Source organism: Triturus cristatus, chromosome 8 (assembly GCF_964204655.1).
Source record: "Triturus cristatus chromosome 8, aTriCri1.1, whole genome shotgun sequence".
Lineage (NCBI taxonomy): Eukaryota > Metazoa > Chordata > Amphibia > Caudata > Salamandridae > Triturus > Triturus cristatus.
In genome coordinates, this window is record NC_140591.1 from 54,367,935 (window position 1) to 54,389,691 (window position 21,757).

The window sequence follows — 21,757 nt, forward strand, 5'->3', positions numbered from 1 at the left end:
TCTGTTGTATTTTTGATAATTGTTAAAGATAAATGCAGACCCTGGTCATTCTATCTGCATGTGCAGTTATGTGTTAAATTGTCCAATATTATTCAGCAGCTAAATTGGTCTGATGGGTGAATTTCCTTTTTAGGAGCCAAGTTAGTTAGAAGATGTTTGTAAACTATGAATGGACTTATACTCAGACACACAGACCTATATGGCGAGGGTAGGCAAACTAGGTCATCTGACTACTAACAGTTTTGTATAAGGGGAACTCGAGGCTGATGCAGGCAAAGCTTTACTTTCAATTAAAGGAAGAATTGGCAAATAAAGCAGGTAAAGTTGAATACAAGAGAGGTGGAAGCAAGTTTGACAGAAAGACAGAATGTAAAAAATATGTTGAAATGGTTGTCTTATCGATCAGCTTGATAAAAGGTTTTGATCATTATAAACAACGTCAATATGAGTTGACTCCAAATAGCATTTGTGGCATGCAAAGCAGAAGTTCAAAATGTGCCTAAACCCGGGATTGAACCAGGGACCTTTAGATCTTCAGTCTACTGCTCTCCCTACTGAGCTATTTCATCCAGCTGGCAATTTTGGCTTTCTGTTGTATTTTTTATAATTGTTAAAGATAAATGCAGAACCTGGTCACTCTATCTGCATGTGCAGGTATGTGTTAAATTGTCCAGTATTATTCAGTAGCTAAATTGGTCTGATGGGTGAATTTCCTTTTTAGGAGCCAAGTTAGTTAGATGATGTTTGTAAACTATGAATGGACTTATACTCAGAAACACAGACCTATATGGCGAGGGTCGGCAAGCTAGGTCATCTGACTACTAACAGTTTTGTATAAGGGGAACTCGAGGCTGATGCAGGCAAAGCTTTACTTTCAATTAAAGGAAGAATTGGGAAATAAAGGAGGCAAAGTTGAATACAAGAGAGGTGGAAGCAAGTTTGAAAGAAAGACAGAAAGTAAATAATATGTTGAATTAATTGTATTGTCGATTATCTTGATAAAAGGTTTTGATCATTATAAACAAAGTCAATATGAGTTGACTCAAAATAGTCTTTGTGGCATGCAAAGCAGAAGTTCAAAATGTGCCGAAACCCGGGATCTTTAGATCTTCAGTCTAACGCTCTCCCAACTGAGCTATTTCGGCCTGCCAGCAGCTATAGTATTCAGCCTCTTTTTTTGAACAATCCCAGAACAGAGATGCAGAACCTGGATTTTCAATCTGAGGTTAGAGCTGTGTTTTAATGTGTCCTGCATTGTTCAGCAGCTAACTGGTGAAATGGGGAGTAGCGTTTTTGGGATAAATGTTAGGTCGTTTTTCTTTTAAAACTCTGAGTGGACCAGCACTGTATTACACAGACGTATGTCGCCTGAGTAGGTAAGCTATGTCATCTCAATACTGACAACTTTGTTCAAGGAGAAGTGAAAGCTGATGCAGACAAGAGTTTACTTTGAAAAAAGTATGAAATGGGATAAATTCGTCATCAAAGCTGATGGCAAGAGAGGTGGAAGCAAGTTTAGAAGGAGGACAGAAAGACAACTTTTTGTTGAAGTTATCATGTTGTTGATCAGTTGATAAAATATTTTGAGAAATAAAGTAAAAAAAACCAGAGCTGATTTCAAGAAATATTTTGCAAGAATGTAGGATCCCCTCGCACTGTGCTGAAAGTCAGGATTGAATCAGGTACCTTAAGCTCTTCAGTCTAACGATCTCCCAACTGAGATATTTCAGCCAACAAGTCCCTGTGGCCTCCTGATGTATTATTAATAATTGTAGACGATACATACAGAACCTGGTCATTCTATTTTCGTTTATAGTTATGTGTTAAAGTGTCCAGTATCATTCAGCAGGTAACTTGGTCTGATGTGTGAATATCCTTTTTAGGGGACAAGGTAGGTAGAATTTTTTTTCTAAACTCTGAATTGACTTATACTCTGAAACACAGACCTATATGGCCAGGGTGTACAAGCTATGTCATCTGACTACTGACAGTTTTGTATAAGGGGAATTGGAGGCTGATGCAGGCAAAGCTTTACTTTAAAATAAAGCAAGAAGTTTCAAATAAATGAGGCATAGTTGAATACAAGAGAGGTGGAAGCAACTTTGAAAGGAAGACAGAAAGTAAATAATATGTTGAATTGATTGTGTTGTTGATCAGATTGATAAAAGGTTTTGATAAAGAAGAGCGTTGATTTAACTCCAAACAGCTTTTGTGACATGAAAAGCAGAAGTTGAAATTGTGCCAAAACCCAGGATTGAACCAGGGACCTTTAGATCTTCAGTCTAACGCTCTCCCAACTGAGCTATTTCGGCCTGCTGGTAGTTTGGGTCTTCATCCTTTCTTTTAAACTTCCCAAGAAAATAGATGCTCAACCTCATGCTAGAGCTATGTTTTAAGATGTCCTGTATCATTCATCAGTTAACGGGTGCAATAGGTAAATAGCATTTTTCGGATCCAGGTTAGGTAGCTTTTTTTTTTACTCTGAATGGACTAGCACCATATTACACAGAGGTATTTGGCCTGAGTAGGTAAGCTATGTCATCTGAATACTGAAATCTGTGTTCAAGGAGAAGTGGAAGCTGATGCAGACAAGAGTTTACTTTACAAAAAAGCATGAAATAGGAAACATTTGTAGTCGAAGCTGAATGCAAGAGAGGTGGAAGCAAATTTAGAAGGAGGACAGAAAGACAATTCTATGTTGAATTGATCATGTTGTCGATCAGTTGATCAAATATTTTGATAAATAAAGAAAGAAAAACTTGAGCTGATACCAAGAAATATTTTGTGAGAAGCAAGAAACCTCTCAGACTTTTCCGAAACCCAGCATTGAACAAGGGACTTTTAGATTTTCAATCTAACACTCGCCCAACTGAGCTATTTCATCCAGCTGGCCATTTTGGCTTTCTGTTGTATTTTTGATAATTGTTAAAGATAAATGCAGACCCTGGTCATTCTATCTGCATGTGCAGTTATGTGTTAAATTGTCCAATATTATTCAGCAGCTAAATTGGTCTGATGGGTGAATTTCCTTTTTAGGAGCCAAGTTAGTTAGAAGATGTTTGTAAACTATGAATGGACTTATACTCAGACACACAGACCTATATGGCGAGGGTAGGCAAACTAGGTCATCTGACTACTAACAGTTTTGTATAAGGGGAACTCGAGGCTGATGCAGGCAAAGCTTTACTTTCAATTAAAGGAAGAATTGGCAAATAAAGCAGGTAAAGTTGAATACAAGAGAGGTGGAAGCAAGTTTGACAGAAAGACAGAATGTAAAAAATATGTTGAAATGGTTGTCTTATCGATCAGCTTGATAAAAGGTTTTGATCATTATAAACAACGTCAATATGAGTTGACTCCAAATAGCATTTGTGGCATGCAAAGCAGAAGTTCAAAATGTGCCTAAACCCGGGATTGAACCAGGGACCTTTAGATCTTCAGTCTACTGCTCTCCCAACTGAGCTATTTCATCCAGCTGGCAATTTTGGCTTTCTGTTGTATTTTTTATAATTGTTAAAGATAAATGCAGAACCTGGTCACTCTATCTGCATGTGCAGTTATGTGTTAAATTGTCCAGTATTATTCAGTAGCTAAATTGGTCTGATGGGTGAATTTCCTTTTTAGGAGCCAAGTTAGTTAGATGATGTTTGTAAACTATGAATGGACTTATACTCAGAAACACAGACCTATATGGCGAGGGTCGGCAAGCTAGGTCATCTGACTACTAACAGTTTTGTATAAGGGGAACTCGAGGCTGATGCAGGCAAAGCTTTACTTTCAATTAAAGGAAGAATTGGGAAATAAAGGAGGCAAAGTTGAATACAAGAGAGGTGGAAGCAAGTTTGAAAGAAAGACAGAAAGTAAATAATATGTTGAATTAATTGTATTGTCGATTATCTTGATAAAAGGTTTTGATCATTATAAACAAAGTCAATATGAGTTGACTCAAAATAGTCTTTGTGGCATGCAAAGCAGAAGTTCAAAATGTGCCGAAACCCGGGATCTTTAGATCTTCAGTCTAACGCTCTCCCAACTGAGCTATTTCGGCCTGCCAGCAGCTATAGTATACAGCCTCTTTTTTTGAACAATCCCAGAACAGAGATGCAGAACCTGGATTTTCAATCTGAGGTTAGAGCTGTGTTTTAATGTGTCCTGCATTGTTCAGCAGCTAACTGGTGAAATGGGTGAGTAGCGTTTTTGGGATAAATGTTAGGTCGTTTTTCTTTTAAAACTCTGAGTGGACCAGCACTGTATTACACAGACGTATGTCGCCTGAGTAGGTAAGCTATGTCATCTCAATACTGACAACTTTGTTCAAGGAGAAGTGAAAGCTGATGCAGACAAGAGTTTACTTTGAAAAAAGTATAAAATGGGATAAATTCATCATCAAAGTTGATGGCAAGAGAGGTGGAAGCAAGTTTAGAAGGAGGACAGAAAGACAACTTTTTGTTGAAGTTATCATGTTGTTGATCAGTTGATAAAATATTTTGAGAAATAAAGAAAAAAAAAATAGAGCTGATTTCAAGAAATATTTTGCAAGAATGTAGGATCCCCTCGCACTGTGCTGAAAGTCAGGATTGAATCAGGTACCTTAAGCTCTTCAGTCTAACGATCTCCCAACTGAGATATTTCAGCCAACAAGTCCCTGTGGCCTCCTGATGTATTATTAATAATTGTAGACGATACATACAGAACCTGGTCATTCTATTTTCGTTTATAGTTATGTGTTAAAGTGTCCAGTATCATTCAGCAGGTAACTTGGTCTGATGAGTGAATATCCTTTTTAGGGGACAAGGTAGGTAGAATTTTTTTTTCTAAACTCTAAATTGACTTATACTCTGAAACACAGACCTATATGGCCAGGGTGTACAAGCTATGTCATCTGACTACTGACAGTTTTGTATAAGGGGAATTGGAGGCTGATGCAGGCAAAGCTTTACTTTAAAATAAAGCAAGAAGTTGCAAATAAATGAGGCATAGTTGAATACAAGAGAGGTGGAAGCAAGTCTGAAAGGAAGACAGAAAGTAAATAATATGTTGAATTGATTGTGTTGTTGATCAGATTGATAAAAGGTTTTGATAAAGAAGAGCGTTGATTTAACTCCAAACAGCTTTTGTGACATGAAAAGCAGAAGTTGAAATTGTGCCGAAACCCGGGATTGAACCAGGGACCTTTAGATTTTCAGTCTAACGCTCTCCCAACTGAGCTATTTCAGCCTGCTCGTAGTTTGGGTCTTCATCCTTTCTTTTAAACTTCCCAAGAAAATAGATGCTCAACCTCATGCTAGAGCTAGGTTTTAAGATGTCCTGTATCATTCATCAGTTAACGGGTGCAATAGGTAAATAGCATTTTTCGGATCCAGGTTAGGTAGCTTTTTTTTTTACTCTGAATGGACTAGCACCATATTACACAGAGGTATTTGGCCTGAGTAGGTAAGCTATGTCATCTGAATACTGAAATCTGTGTTCAAGGAGAAGTGGAAGCTGATGCAGACAAGAGTTTACTTTACAAAAAAGCATGAAATAGGAAACATTTGTAGTCGAAGCTGAATGCAAGAGAGGTGGAAGCAAATTTAGAAGGAGGACAGAAAGACAATTCTATGTTGAATTGATCATGTTGTCGATCAGTTGATCAAATATTTTGATAAATAAAGAAAGAAAAACTTGAGCTGATACCAAGAAATATTTTGTGAGAAGCAAGAAACCTCTCAGACTTTTCCGAAACCCAGCATTGAACAAGGGACTTTTAGATTTTCAATCTAACACTCTCCCGACTGAGCTATTTCATCCAGCTGGCCATTTTGGCTTTCTGTTGTATTTTTGATAATTGTTAAAGATAAATGCAGACCCTGGTCATTCTATCTGCATGTGCAGTTATGTGTTAAATTGTCCAATATTATTCAGCAGCTAAATTGGTCTGATGGGTGAATTTCCTTTTTAGGAGCCAAGTTAGTTAGAAGATGTTTGTAAACTATGAATGGACTTATACTCAGACACACAGACCTATATGGCGAGGGTAGGCAAACTAGGTCATCTGACTACTAACAGTTTTGTATAAGGGGAACTCGAGGCTGATGCCGGCAAAGCTTTACTTTCAATTAAAGGAAGAATTGGCAAATAAAGCAGGTAAAGTTGAATACAAGAGAGGGGGAAGCAAGTTTGACAGAAAGACAGAATGTAAAAAATATGTTGAAATGGTTGTCTTATCGATCAGCTTGATAAAAGGTTTTGATCATTATAAACAACGTCAATATGAGTTGACTCCAAATAGCATTTGTGGCATGCAAAGCAGAAGTTCAAAATGTGCCTAAACCCGGGATTGAACCAGGGACCTTTAGATCTTCAGTCTACTGCTCTCCCAACTGAGCTATTTCATCCAGCTGGCAATTTTGGCTTTCTGTTGTATTTTTTATAATTGTTAAAGAAAAATGCAGAACCTGGTCACTCTATCTGCATGTGCAGTTATGTGTTAAATTGTCCAGTATTATTCAGTAGCTAAATTGGTCTGATGGGTGAATTTCCTTTTTAGGAGCCAAGTTAGTTAGATGATGTTTGTAAACTATGAATGGACTTATACTCAGAAACACAGACCTATATGGCGAGGGTCGGCAAGCTAGGTCATCTGACTACTAACAGTTTTGTATAAGGGGAACTGGAGGCTGATGCAGGCAAAGCTTTACTTTCAATTAAAGGAAGAATTGGGAAATAAAGGAGGCAAAGTTGAATACAAGAGAGGTGGAAGCAAGTTTGAAAGAAAGACAGAAAGTAAATAATATGTTGAATTAATTGTATTGTCGATTATCTTGATAAAAGGTTTTGATCATTATAAACAAAGTCAATATGAGTTGACTCAAAATAGTCTTTGTGGCATGCAAAGCAGAAGTTCAAAATAAGCCGAAACCCGGGATCGAACCAGGGACCTTTAGATCTTCAGTCTAACGCTCTCCCAACTGAGCTATTTCGGCTTGCCAGCAGCTATAGTATTCAGCCTCTTTTTTTGAACAATCCCAGAACAGAGATGCAGAACCTGGATTTTCAATCTGAGGTTAGAGCTGTGTTTTAATGTGTCCTGCATTGTTCAGCAGCTAACTGGTGAAATGGGTGAGTAGCGTTTTTGGGATAAATGTTAGGTTGTTTTTCTTTTAAAACTCTCAGTGGACCAGCACTGTATTACACAGACGTATGTCGCCTGAGTAGGTAAGCTATGTCATCTCAATACTGACAACTTTGTTCAAGGAGAAGTGAAAGCTGATGCAGACAAGAGTTTACTTTGAAAAAAGTATAAAATGGGATAAATTCGTCATCAAAGCTGATGGCAAGAGAGGTGGAAGCAAGTTTAGAAGGAGGACAGAAAGACAACTTTTTGTTGAAGTTATCATGTTGTTGATCAGTTGATAAAATATTTTGAGAAATAAAGAAAAAAACTAGAGCTGATTTCAAGAAATATTTTGCAAGAATGTAGGATCCCCTCGCACTGTGCTGAAAGTCAGGATTGAATCAGGTACCTTAAGCTCTTCAGTCTAACGATCTCCCAACTGAGATATTTCAGCCAACAAGTCCCTGTGGCCTCCTGATGTATTATTAATAATTGTAGACGATACATACAGAACCTGGTCATTCTATTTTCGTTTATAGTTATGTGTTAAAGTGTCCAGTATCATTCAGCAGGTAACTTGGTCTGATGAGTGAATATCCTTTTTAGGGGACAATGTAGGTAGAATTTTTTTTTCTAAACTCTGAATTGACTTATACTCTGAAACACAGACCTATATGGCCAGGGTGTACAAGCTATGTCATCTGACTACTGACAGTTTTGTATAAGGGGAATTGGAGGCTGATGCAGGCAAAGCTTTACTTTAAAATAAAGCAAGAAGTTTCAAATAAATGAGGCATAGTTGAATACAAGAGAGGTGGAAGCAACTTTGAAAGGAAGACAGAAAGTAAATAATATGTTGAATTGATTGTGTTGTTGATCAGATTGATAAAAGGTTTTGATAAAGAAGAGCGTTGATTTAACTCCAAACAGCTTTTGTGACATGAAAAGCAGAAGTTGAAATTGTGCCAAAACCCAGGATTGAACCAGGGACCTTTAGATCTTCAGTCTAACGCTCTCCCAACTGAGTTATTTCGGCCTGCTGGTAGTTTGGGTCTTCATCCTTTCTTTTAAACTTCCCAAGAAAATAGATGCTCAACCTCATGCTAGAGCTATGTTTTAAGATGTCCTGTATCATTCATCAGTTAACGGGTGCAATAGGTAAATAGCATTTTTCGGATCCAGGTTAGGTAGCTTTTTTTTTTACTCTGAATGGACTAGCACCATATTACACAGAGGTATTTGGCCTGAGTAGGTAAGCTATGTCATCTGAATACTGAAATCTGTGTTCAAGGAGAAGTGGAAGCTGATGCAGACAAGAGTTTACTTTACAAAAAAGCATGAAATAGGAAACATTTGTAGTCGAAGCTGAATGCAAGAGAGGTGGAAGCAAATTTAGAAGGAGGACAGAAAGACAATTCTATGTTGAATTGATCATGTTGTCGATCAGTTGATCAAATATTTTGATAAATAAAGAAAGAAAAACTTGAGCTGATACCAAGAAATATTTTGTGAGAAGCAAGAAACCTCTCAGACTTTTCCGAAACCCAGCATTGAACAAGGGACTTTTAGATTTTCAATCTAACACTCGCCCAACTGAGCTATTTCATCCAGCTGGCCATTTTGGCTTTCTGTTGTATTTTTGATAATTGTTAAAGATAAATGCAGACCCTGGTCATTCTATCTGCATGTGCAGTTATGTGTTAAATTGTCCAATATTATTCAGCAGCTAAATTGGTCTGATGGGTGAATTTCCTTTTTAGGAGCCAAGTTAGTTAGAAGATGTTTGTAAACTATGAATGGACTTATACTCAGACACACAGACCTATATGGCGAGGGTAGGCAAACTAGGTCATCTGACTACTAACAGTTTTGTATAAGGGGAACTCGAGGCTGATGCAGGCAAAGCTTTACTTTCAATTAAAGGAAGAATTGGCAAATAAAGCAGGTAAAGTTGAATACAAGAGAGGTGGAAGCAAGTTTGACAGAAAGACAGAATGTAAAAAATATGTTGAAATGGTTGTCTTATCGATCAGCTTGATAAAAGGTTTTGATCATTATAAACAACGTCAATATGAGTTGACTCCAAATAGCATTTGTGGCATGCAAAGCAGAAGTTCAAAATGTGCCTAAACCCGGGATTGAACCAGGGACCTTTAGATCTTCAGTCTACTGCTCTCCCTACTGAGCTATTTCATCCAGCTGGCAATTTTGGCTTTCTGTTGTATTTTTTATAATTGTTAAAGATAAATGCAGAACCTGGTCACTCTATCTGCATGTGCAGGTATGTGTTAAATTGTCCAGTATTATTCAGTAGCTAAATTGGTCTGATGGGTGAATTTCCTTTTTAGGAGCCAAGTTAGTTAGATGATGTTTGTAAACTATGAATGGACTTATACTCAGAAACACAGACCTATATGGCGAGGGTCGGCAAGCTAGGTCATCTGACTACTAACAGTTTTGTATAAGGGGAACTCGAGGCTGATGCAGGCAAAGCTTTACTTTCAATTAAAGGAAGAATTGGGAAATAAAGGAGGCAAAGTTGAATACAAGAGAGGTGGAAGCAAGTTTGAAAGAAAGACAGAAAGTAAATAATATGTTGAATTAATTGTATTGTCGATTATCTTGATAAAAGGTTTTGATCATTATAAACAAAGTCAATATGAGTTGACTCAAAATAGTCTTTGTGGCATGCAAAGCAGAAGTTCAAAATGTGCCGAAACCCGGGATCTTTAGATCTTCAGTCTAACGCTCTCCCAACTGAGCTATTTCGGCCTGCCAGCAGCTATAGTATTCAGCCTCTTTTTTTGAACAATCCCAGAACAGAGATGCAGAACCTGGATTTTCAATCTGAGGTTAGAGCTGTGTTTTAATGTGTCCTGCATTGTTCAGCAGCTAACTGGTGAAATGGGGAGTAGCGTTTTTGGGATAAATGTTAGGTCGTTTTTCTTTTAAAACTCTGAGTGGACCAGCACTGTATTACACAGACGTATGTCGCCTGAGTAGGTAAGCTATGTCATCTCAATACTGACAACTTTGTTCAAGGAGAAGTGAAAGCTGATGCAGACAAGAGTTTACTTTGAAAAAAGTATGAAATGGGATAAATTCGTCATCAAAGCTGATGGCAAGAGAGGTGGAAGCAAGTTTAGAAGGAGGACAGAAAGACAACTTTTTGTTGAAGTTATCATGTTGTTGATCAGTTGATAAAATATTTTGAGAAATAAAGTAAAAAAAACCAGAGCTGATTTCAAGAAATATTTTGCAAGAATGTAGGATCCCCTCGCACTGTGCTGAAAGTCAGGATTGAATCAGGTACCTTAAGCTCTTCAGTCTAACGATCTCCCAACTGAGATATTTCAGCCAACAAGTCCCTGTGGCCTCCTGATGTATTATTAATAATTGTAGACGATACATACAGAACCTGGTCATTCTATTTTCGTTTATAGTTATGTGTTAAAGTGTCCAGTATCATTCAGCAGGTAACTTGGTCTGATGTGTGAATATCCTTTTTAGGGGACAAGGTAGGTAGAATTTTTTTTCTAAACTCTGAATTGACTTATACTCTGAAACACAGACCTATATGGCCAGGGTGTACAAGCTATGTCATCTGACTACTGACAGTTTTGTATAAGGGGAATTGGAGGCTGATGCAGGCAAAGCTTTACTTTAAAATAAAGCAAGAAGTTTCAAATAAATGAGGCATAGTTGAATACAAGAGAGGTGGAAGCAACTTTGAAAGGAAGACAGAAAGTAAATAATATGTTGAATTGATTGTGTTGTTGATCAGATTGATAAAAGGTTTTGATAAAGAAGAGCGTTGATTTAACTCCAAACAGCTTTTGTGACATGAAAAGCAGAAGTTGAAATTGTGCCAAAACCCAGGATTGAACCAGGGACCTTTAGATCTTCAGTCTAACGCTCTCCCAACTGAGCTATTTCGGCCTGCTGGTAGTTTGGGTCTTCATCCTTTCTTTTAAACTTCCCAAGAAAATAGATGCTCAACCTCATGCTAGAGCTATGTTTTAAGATGTCCTGTATCATTCATCAGTTAACGGGTGCAATAGGTAAATAGCATTTTTCGGATCCAGGTTAGGTAGCTTTTTTTTTTACTCTGAATGGACTAGCACCATATTACACAGAGGTATTTGGCCTGAGTAGGTAAGCTATGTCATCTGAATACTGAAATCTGTGTTCAAGGAGAAGTGGAAGCTGATGCAGACAAGAGTTTACTTTACAAAAAAGCATGAAATAGGAAACATTTGTAGTCGAAGCTGAATGCAAGAGAGGTGGAAGCAAATTTAGAAGGAGGACAGAAAGACAATTCTATGTTGAATTGATCATGTTGTCGATCAGTTGATCAAATATTTTGATAAATAAAGAAAGAAAAACTTGAGCTGATACCAAGAAATATTTTGTGAGAAGCAAGAAACCTCTCAGACTTTTCCGAAACCCAGCATTGAACAAGGGACTTTTAGATTTTCAATCTAACACTCGCCCAACTGAGCTATTTCATCCAGCTGGCCATTTTGGCTTTCTGTTGTATTTTTGATAATTGTTAAAGATAAATGCAGACCCTGGTCATTCTATCTGCATGTGCAGTTATGTGTTAAATTGTCCAATATTATTCAGCAGCTAAATTGGTCTGATGGGTGAATTTCCTTTTTAGGAGCCAAGTTAGTTAGAAGATGTTTGTAAACTATGAATGGACTTATACTCAGACACACAGACCTATATGGCGAGGGTAGGCAAACTAGGTCATCTGACTACTAACAGTTTTGTATAAGGGGAACTCGAGGCTGATGCAGGCAAAGCTTTACTTTCAATTAAAGGAAGAATTGGCAAATAAAGCAGGTAAAGTTGAATACAAGAGAGGTGGAAGCAAGTTTGACAGAAAGACAGAATGTAAAAAATATGTTGAAATGGTTGTCTTATCGATCAGCTTGATAAAAGGTTTTGATCATTATAAACAACGTCAATATGAGTTGACTCCAAATAGCATTTGTGGCATGCAAAGCAGAAGTTCAAAATGTGCCTAAACCCGGGATTGAACCAGGGACCTTTAGATCTTCAGTCTACTGCTCTCCCAACTGAGCTATTTCATCCAGCTGGCAATTTTGGCTTTCTGTTGTATTTTTTATAATTGTTAAAGATAAATGCAGAACCTGGTCACTCTATCTGCATGTGCAGTTATGTGTTAAATTGTCCAGTATTATTCAGTAGCTAAATTGGTCTGATGGGTGAATTTCCTTTTTAGGAGCCAAGTTAGTTAGATGATGTTTGTAAACTATGAATGGACTTATACTCAGAAACACAGACCTATATGGCGAGGGTCGGCAAGCTAGGTCATCTGACTACTAACAGTTTTGTATAAGGGGAACTCGAGGCTGATGCAGGCAAAGCTTTACTTTCAATTAAAGGAAGAATTGGGAAATAAAGGAGGCAAAGTTGAATACAAGAGAGGTGGAAGCAAGTTTGAAAGAAAGACAGAAAGTAAATAATATGTTGAATTAATTGTATTGTCGATTATCTTGATAAAAGGTTTTGATCATTATAAACAAAGTCAATATGAGTTGACTCAAAATAGTCTTTGTGGCATGCAAAGCAGAAGTTCAAAATGTGCCGAAACCCGGGATCTTTAGATCTTCAGTCTAACGCTCTCCCAACTGAGCTATTTCGGCCTGCCAGCAGCTATAGTATACAGCCTCTTTTTTTGAACAATCCCAGAACAGAGATGCAGAACCTGGATTTTCAATCTGAGGTTAGAGCTGTGTTTTAATGTGTCCTGCATTGTTCAGCAGCTAACTGGTGAAATGGGTGAGTAGCGTTTTTGGGATAAATGTTAGGTCGTTTTTCTTTTAAAACTCTGAGTGGACCAGCACTGTATTACACAGACGTATGTCGCCTGAGTAGGTAAGCTATGTCATCTCAATACTGACAACTTTGTTCAAGGAGAAGTGAAAGCTGATGCAGACAAGAGTTTACTTTGAAAAAAGTATAAAATGGGATAAATTCATCATCAAAGTTGATGGCAAGAGAGGTGGAAGCAAGTTTAGAAGGAGGACAGAAAGACAACTTTTTGTTGAAGTTATCATGTTGTTGATCAGTTGATAAAATATTTTGAGAAATAAAGAAAAAAAAAATAGAGCTGATTTCAAGAAATATTTTGCAAGAATGTAGGATCCCCTCGCACTGTGCTGAAAGTCAGGATTGAATCAGGTACCTTAAGCTCTTCAGTCTAACGATCTCCCAACTGAGATATTTCAGCCAACAAGTCCCTGTGGCCTCCTGATGTATTATTAATAATTGTAGACGATACATACAGAACCTGGTCATTCTATTTTCGTTTATAGTTATGTGTTAAAGTGTCCAGTATCATTCAGCAGGTAACTTGGTCTGATGAGTGAATATCCTTTTTAGGGGACAAGGTAGGTAGAATTTTTTTTTCTAAACTCTAAATTGACTTATACTCTGAAACACAGACCTATATGGCCAGGGTGTACAAGCTATGTCATCTGACTACTGACAGTTTTGTATAAGGGGAATTGGAGGCTGATGCAGGCAAAGCTTTACTTTAAAATAAAGCAAGAAGTTGCAAATAAATGAGGCATAGTTGAATACAAGAGAGGTGGAAGCAAGTCTGAAAGGAAGACAGAAAGTAAATAATATGTTGAATTGATTGTGTTGTTGATCAGATTGATAAAAGGTTTTGATAAAGAAGAGCGTTGATTTAACTCCAAACAGCTTTTGTGACATGAAAAGCAGAAGTTGAAATTGTGCCGAAACCCGGGATTGAACCAGGGACCTTTAGATTTTCAGTCTAACGCTCTCCCAACTGAGCTATTTCAGCCTGCTCGTAGTTTGGGTCTTCATCCTTTCTTTTAAACTTCCCAAGAAAATAGATGCTCAACCTCATGCTAGAGCTAGGTTTTAAGATGTCCTGTATCATTCATCAGTTAACGGGTGCAATAGGTAAATAGCATTTTTCGGATCCAGGTTAGGTAGCTTTTTTTTTTACTCTGAATGGACTAGCACCATATTACACAGAGGTATTTGGCCTGAGTAGGTAAGCTATGTCATCTGAATACTGAAATCTGTGTTCAAGGAGAAGTGGAAGCTGATGCAGACAAGAGTTTACTTTACAAAAAAGCATGAAATAGGAAACATTTGTAGTCGAAGCTGAATGCAAGAGAGGTGGAAGCAAATTTAGAAGGAGGACAGAAAGACAATTCTATGTTGAATTGATCATGTTGTCGATCAGTTGATCAAATATTTTGATAAATAAAGAAAGAAAAACTTGAGCTGATACCAAGAAATATTTTGTGAGAAGCAAGAAACCTCTCAGACTTTTCCGAAACCCAGCATTGAACAAGGGACTTTTAGATTTTCAATCTAACACTCTCCCGACTGAGCTATTTCATCCAGCTGGCCATTTTGGCTTTCTGTTGTATTTTTGATAATTGTTAAAGATAAATGCAGACCCTGGTCATTCTATCTGCATGTGCAGTTATGTGTTAAATTGTCCAATATTATTCAGCAGCTAAATTGGTCTGATGGGTGAATTTCCTTTTTAGGAGCCAAGTTAGTTAGAAGATGTTTGTAAACTATGAATGGACTTATACTCAGACACACAGACCTATATGGCGAGGGTAGGCAAACTAGGTCATCTGACTACTAACAGTTTTGTATAAGGGGAACTCGAGGCTGATGCCGGCAAAGCTTTACTTTCAATTAAAGGAAGAATTGGCAAATAAAGCAGGTAAAGTTGAATACAAGAGAGGGGGAAGCAAGTTTGACAGAAAGACAGAATGTAAAAAATATGTTGAAATGGTTGTCTTATCGATCAGCTTGATAAAAGGTTTTGATCATTATAAACAACGTCAATATGAGTTGACTCCAAATAGCATTTGTGGCATGCAAAGCAGAAGTTCAAAATGTGCCTAAACCCGGGATTGAACCAGGGACCTTTAGATCTTCAGTCTACTGCTCTCCCAACTGAGCTATTTCATCCAGCTGGCAATTTTGGCTTTCTGTTGTATTTTTTATAATTGTTAAAGAAAAATGCAGAACCTGGTCACTCTATCTGCATGTGCAGTTATGTGTTAAATTGTCCAGTATTATTCAGTAGCTAAATTGGTCTGATGGGTGAATTTCCTTTTTAGGAGCCAAGTTAGTTAGATGATGTTTGTAAACTATGAATGGACTTATACTCAGAAACACAGACCTATATGGCGAGGGTCGGCAAGCTAGGTCATCTGACTACTAACAGTTTTGTATAAGGGGAACTGGAGGCTGATGCAGGCAAAGCTTTACTTTCAATTAAAGGAAGAATTGGGAAATAAAGGAGGCAAAGTTGAATACAAGAGAGGTGGAAGCAAGTTTGAAAGAAAGACAGAAAGTAAATAATATGTTGAATTAATTGTATTGTCGATTATCTTGATAAAAGGTTTTGATCATTATAAACAAAGTCAATATGAGTTGACTCAAAATAGTCTTTGTGGCATGCAAAGCAGAAGTTCAAAATAAGCCGAAACCCGGGATCGAACCAGGGACCTTTAGATCTTCAGTCTAACGCTCTCCCAACTGAGCTATTTCGGCTTGCCAGCAGCTATAGTATTCAGCCTCTTTTTTTGAACAATCCCAGAACAGAGATGCAGAACCTGGATTTTCAATCTGAGGTTAGAGCTGTGTTTTAATGTGTCCTGCATTGTTCAGCAGCTAACTGGTGAAATGGGTGAGTAGCGTTTTTGGGATAAATGTTAGGTTGTTTTTCTTTTAAAACTCTCAGTGGACCAGCACTGTATTACACAGACGTATGTCGCCTGAGTAGGTAAGCTATGTCATCTCAATACTGACAACTTTGTTCAAGGAGAAGTGAAAGCTGATGCAGACAAGAGTTTACTTTGAAAAAAGTATAAAATGGGATAAATTCGTCATCAAAGCTGATGGCAAGAGAGGTGGAAGCAAGTTTAGAAGGAGGACAGAAAGACAACTTTTTGTTGAAGTTATCATGTTGTTGATCAGTTGATAAAATATTTTGAGAAATAAAGAAAAAAACTAGAGCTGATTTCAAGAAATATTTTGCAAGAATGTAGGATCCCCTCGCACTGTGCTGAAAGTCAGGATTGAATCAGGTACCTTAAGCTCTTCAGTCTAACGATCTCCCAACTGAGATATTTCAGCCAACAAGTCCCTGTGGCCTCCTGATGTATTATTAATAATTGTAGACGATACATACAGAACCTGGTCATTCTATTTTCGTTTATAGTTATGTGTTAAAGTGTCCAGTATCATTCAGCAGGTAACTTGGTCTGATGAGTGAATATCCTTTTTAGGGGACAATGTAGGTAGAATTTTTTTTTCTAAACTCTGAATTGACTTATACTCTGAAACACAGACCTATATGGCCAGGGTGTACAAGCTATGTCATCTGACTACTGACAGTTTTGTATAAGGGGAATTGGAGGCTGATGCAGGCAAAGCTTTACTTTAAAATAAAGCAAGAAGTTTCAAATAAATGAGGCATAGTTGAATACAAGAGAGGTGGAAGCAAGTTTGAAAAGAAGACAGAAAGTAAATAATATGTTGAATTGATTGTGTTGTTGATCAGATTGATAAAAGGTTTTGATAAAGAAGAGCGTTGATTTAACTCCAAACAGCTTTTGTGACATGAAAAGCAGAAGTTGAAATTGTGCCGAAACCCGGGATTGAACCAGGGACCTTTAGATCTTCAGTCTAACGCTCTCCCAACTGAGCTATTTCGGCCTGCTGGTAGTTTGGGTCTTCATCCTTTCTTTTAAACTTCCCAAGAAAATAGATGCTCAACCTCATGCTAGAGCTATGTTTTAAGATGTCCTGTATCATTCATCAGTTAACGGGTGCAATAGGTAAATAGCATTTTTCGGATCCAGGTTAGGTAGCTTTTTTTTTTACTCTGAATGGACTAGCACCATATTACACAGAGGTATTTGGCCTGAGTAGGTAAGCTATGTCATCTGAATACTGAAATCTGTGTTCAAGGAGAAGTGGAAGCTGATGCAGACAAGAGTTTACTTTACAAAAAAGCATGAAATAGGAAACATTTGTAGTCGAAGCTGAATGCAAGAGAGGTGGAAGCAAATTTAGAAGGAGGACAGAAAGACAATTCTATGTTGAATTGATCATGTTGTCGATCAGTTGATCAAATATTTTGATAAATAAAGAAAGAAAAACTTGAGCTGATACCAAGAAATATTTTGTGAGAAGCAAGAAACCTCTCAGACTTTTCCGAAACCCAGCATTGAACAAGGGACTTTTAGATTTTCAATCTAACACTCTCCCAACTGAGCTATTTCATCCAGCTGGCCATTTTGGCTTTCTGTTGTATTTTTGATAATTGTTAAAGATAAATGCAGACCCTGGTCATTCTATCTGCATGTGCAGTTATGTGTTAAATTGTCCAATGTAATTCAGCAGCTAAATTGGTCTGATGGGTGAATTTCCTTTTTAGGAGCCAAGTTAGTTAGAAGATGTTTGTAAACTATGAATGGACTTATACTCAGACACACAGACCTATGTGGCGAGGGTAGGCAAACTAGGTCATCTGACTACTAACAGTTTTGTATAAGGGGAACTCGAGGCTGATGCAGGCAAAGCTTTACTTTCAATTAAAGGAAGAATTGGCAAATAAAGCAGGTAAAGTTGAATACAAGAGAGGTGGAAGCAAGTTTGACAGAAAGACAGAATGTAAAAAATATGTTGAAATGGTTGTCTTTTCGATCAGCTTGATAAAAGGTTTTGATCATTATAAACAACGTCAATATGAGTTGACTCCAAATAGCATTTGTGGCATGCAAAGCAGAAGTTCAAAATGTGCCTAAACCCGGGATTGAACCAGGGACCTTTAGATCTTCAGTCTACTGCTCTCCCAACTGAGCTATTTCATCCAGCTGGCAATTTTGGCTTTCTGTTGTATTTTTTATAATTGTTAAAGATAAATGCAGAACCTGGTCACTCTATCTGCATGTGCAGTTATGTGTTAAATTGTCCAGTATTATTCAGTAGCTAAATTGGTCTGATGGGTGAATTTCCTTTTTAGGAGCCAAGTTAGTTAGATGATGTTTGTAAACTATGAATGGACTTATACTCAGAAACACAGACCTATATGGCGAGGGTCGGCAAGCTAGGTCATCTGACTACTAACAGTTTTGTATAAGGGGAACTCGAGGCTGATGCAGGCAAAGCTTTACTTTCAATTAAAGGAAGAATTTGGAAATAAAGGAGGCAAAGTTGAATACAAGAGAGGTGGAAGCAAGTTTGAAAGAAAGACAGAAAGTAAATAATATGTTGAATTAATTGTATTGTCGATTATCTTGATAAAAGGTTTTGATCATTATAAACAAAGTCAATATGAGTTGACTCAAAATAGTCTTTGTGGCATGCAAAGCAGAAGTTCAAAATGTGCCGAAACACGGGATCGAACCAGGGACCTTTGGATCTTCAGTCTAACGCTCTCCCAACTGAGCTATTTCGGCTTGCCAGCAGCTATAGTATTCAGCCTCTTTTTTTGAACAATCCCAGAACAGAGATGCAGAACCTGGATTTTCAATCTGAGGTTAGAGCTGTGTTTTAATGTGTCCTGCATTGTTCAGCAGCTAACTGGTGAAATGGGTGAGTAGCGTTTTTGGGATAAATGTTAGGTCGTTTTTCTTTTAAAACTCTCAGTGGACCAGCACTGTATTACACAGACGTATGTCGCCTGAGTAGGTAAGCTATGTCATCTCAATACTGACAACTTTGTTCAAGGAGAAGTGAAAGCTGATGCAGACAAGAGTTTACTTTGAAAAAAGTATAAAATGGGATAAATTCGTCATCAAAGCTGATGGCAAGAGAGGTGGAAGCAAGTTTAGAAGGAGGACAGAAAGACAACTTTTTGTTGAAGTTATCATGTTGTTGATCAGTTGATAAAATATTTTGAGAAATAAAGAAAAAAACTAGAGCTGATTTCAAGAAATATTTTGCAAGAATGTAGGATCCCCTCGCACTGTGCTGAAAGTCAGGATTGAATCAGGTACCTTAAGCTCTTCAGTCTAACGATCTCCCAACTGAGATATTTCAGCCAACAAGTCCCTGTGGCCTCCTGATGTATTATTAATAATTGTAGACGATACATACAGAACCTGGTCATTCTATTTTCGTTTATAGTTATGTGTTAAAGTGTCCAGTATCATTCAGCAGGTAACTTGGTCTGATGAGTGAATATCCTTTTTAGGGGACAATGTAGGTAGAATTTTTTTTTCTAAACTCTGAATTGACTTATACTCTGAAACACAGACCTATATGGCCAGGGTGTACAAGCTATGTCATCTGACTACTGACAGTTTTGTATAAGGGGAATTGGAGGCTGATGCAGGCAAAGCTTTACTTTAAAATAAAGCAAGAAGTTTCAAATAAATGAGGCATAGTTGAATACAAGAGAGGTGGAAGCAAGTTTGAAAAGAAGACAGAAAGTAAATAATATGTTGAATTGATTGTGTTGTTGATCAGATTGATAAAAGGTTTTGATAAAGAAGAGCGTTGATTTAACTCCAAACAGCTTTTGTGACATGAAAAGCAGAAGTTGAAATTGTGCCGAAACACGGGATTGAACCAGGGACCTTTAGATCTTCAGTCTAACGCTCTCCCAACTGAGCTATTTCGGCCTGCTGGTAGTTTGGGTCTTCATCCTTTCTTTTAAACTTCCCAAGAAAATAGATGCTCAACCTCATGCTAGAGCTATGTTTTAAGATGTCCTGTATCATTCATCAGTTAACGGGTGCAATAGGTAAATAGCATTTTTCGGATCCAGGTTAGGTAGCTTTTTTTTTTACTCTGAATGGACTAGCACCATATTACACAGAGGTATTTGGCCTGAGTAGGTAAGCTATGTCATCTGAATACTGAAATCTGTGTTCAAGGAGAAGTGGAAGCTGATGCAGACAAGAGTTTACTTTACAAAAAAGCATGAAATAGGAAACATTTGTAGTCGAAGCTGAATGCAAGAGAGGTGGAAGCAAATTTAGAAGGAGGACAGAAAGACAATTCTATGTTGAATTGATCATGTTGTCGATCAGTTGATCAAATATTTTGATAAATAAAGAAAGAAAAACTTGAGCTGATACCAAGAAATATTTTGTGAGAAGCAAGAAACCTCTCAGACTTTTCCGAAACCCAGCATTGAACAAGGGACTTTTAGATTTTCAATCTAACACTCTCCCAACTGAGCTATTTCATCCAGCTGGCCATTTTGGCTTTCTGTTGTATTTTTGATAATTGTTAAAGATAAATGCAGACCCTGGTCATTCTATCTGCATGTGCAGTTATGTGTTAAATTGTCCAATGTAATTCAGCAGCTAAATTGGTCTGATGGGTGAATTTCCTTTTTAGGAGCCAAGTTAGTTAGAAGATGTTTGTAAACTATGAATGGACTTATACTCAGACACACAGACCTATGTGGCGAGGGTAGGCAAACTAGGTCATCTGACTACTAACAGTTTTGTATAAGGGGAACTCGAGGCTGATGCAGGCAAAGCTTTACTTTCAATTAAAGGAAGAATTGGCAAATAAAGCAGGTAAAGTTGAATACAAGAGAGGTGGAAGCAAGTTTGACAGAAAGACAGAATGTAAAAAATATGTTGAAATGGTTGTCTTTTCGATCAGCTTGATAAAAGGTTTTGATCATTATAAACAACGTCAATATGAGTTGACTCCAAATAGCATTTGTGGCATGCAAAGCAGAAGTTCAAAATGTGCCTAAACCCGGGATTGAACCAGGGACCTTTAGATCTTCAGTCTACTGCTCTCCCAACTGAGCTATTTCATCCAGCTGGCAATTTTGGCTTTCTGTTGTATTTTTTATAATTGTTAAAGATAAATGCAGAACCTGGTCACTCTATCTGCATGTGCAGTTATGTGTTAAATTGTCCAGTATTATTCAGTAGCTAAATTGGTCTGATGGGTGAATTTCCTTTTTAGGAGCCAAGTTAGTTAGATGATGTTTGTAAACTATGAATGGACTTATACTCAGAAACACAGACCTATATGGCGAGGGTCGGCAAGCTAGGTCATCTGACTACTAACAGTTTTGTATAAGGGGAACTCGAGGCTGATGCAGGCAAAGCTTTACTTTCAATTAAAGGAAGAATTTGGAAATAAAGGAGGCAAAGTTGAATACAAGAGAGGTGGAAGCAAGTTTGAAAGAAAGACAGAAAGTAAATAATATGTTGAATTAATTGTATTGTCGATTATCTTGATAAAAGGTTTTGATCATTATAAACAAAGTCAATATGAGTTGACTCAAAATAGTCTTTGTGGCATGCAAAGCAGAAGTTCAAAATGTGCCGAAACCCGGGATCGAACCAGGGACCTTTAGATCTTCAGTCTAACACTCTCCCAACTGAGCTATTTCGGCCTGCCAGCAGCTATAGTATTCAGCCTCTTTTTTTGAACAATCCCAGAACAGAGATGCAGAACCTGGATTTTCAATCTGAGGTTAGAACTGTGTTTTAATGTGTCCTGCATTGTTCAGCAGCTAACTGGTGAAATGGGTGAGTAGCGTTTTTGGGATAAATGTTAGGTCGTTTTTCTTTTAAAACTCTGAGTGGACCAGCACTGTATTACACAGACGTATGTCGCCTGAGTAGGTAAGCT

At 37.6% G+C, this 21,757-nt stretch overlaps 6 non-coding genes across 6 annotated transcripts; all 6 read right to left on the reverse strand.

Annotated features, from left to right (window-relative positions):
- Positions 1 to 5,144: 5,144 nt before the first annotated feature.
- Positions 5,145 to 5,217, reverse strand: TRNAF-GAA (transfer RNA phenylalanine (anticodon GAA)). The gene has a single exon. It is a non-coding gene; the product is annotated as a tRNA-Phe (tRNA).
- A 1,675-nt stretch (positions 5,218 to 6,892) lies between these two features.
- Positions 6,893 to 6,965, reverse strand: TRNAF-GAA (transfer RNA phenylalanine (anticodon GAA)). Its single transcript has one exon. It is a non-coding gene; the product is annotated as a tRNA-Phe (tRNA).
- A 6,902-nt stretch (positions 6,966 to 13,867) lies between these two features.
- On the reverse strand, positions 13,868 to 13,940 carry TRNAF-GAA (transfer RNA phenylalanine (anticodon GAA)). The gene has a single exon. It is a non-coding gene; the product is annotated as a tRNA-Phe (tRNA).
- Positions 13,941 to 15,615: 1,675 nt separating this feature from the next.
- Positions 15,616 to 15,688, reverse strand: TRNAF-GAA (transfer RNA phenylalanine (anticodon GAA)). The gene has a single exon. It is a non-coding gene; the product is annotated as a tRNA-Phe (tRNA).
- Positions 15,689 to 16,782: 1,094 nt separating this feature from the next.
- TRNAF-GAA (transfer RNA phenylalanine (anticodon GAA)) lies at positions 16,783 to 16,855 on the reverse strand. The gene has a single exon. It is a non-coding gene; the product is annotated as a tRNA-Phe (tRNA).
- A 4,590-nt stretch (positions 16,856 to 21,445) lies between these two features.
- TRNAF-GAA (transfer RNA phenylalanine (anticodon GAA)) lies at positions 21,446 to 21,518 on the reverse strand. Its single transcript has one exon. It is a non-coding gene; the product is annotated as a tRNA-Phe (tRNA).
- Positions 21,519 to 21,757: the final 239 nt, after the last annotated feature.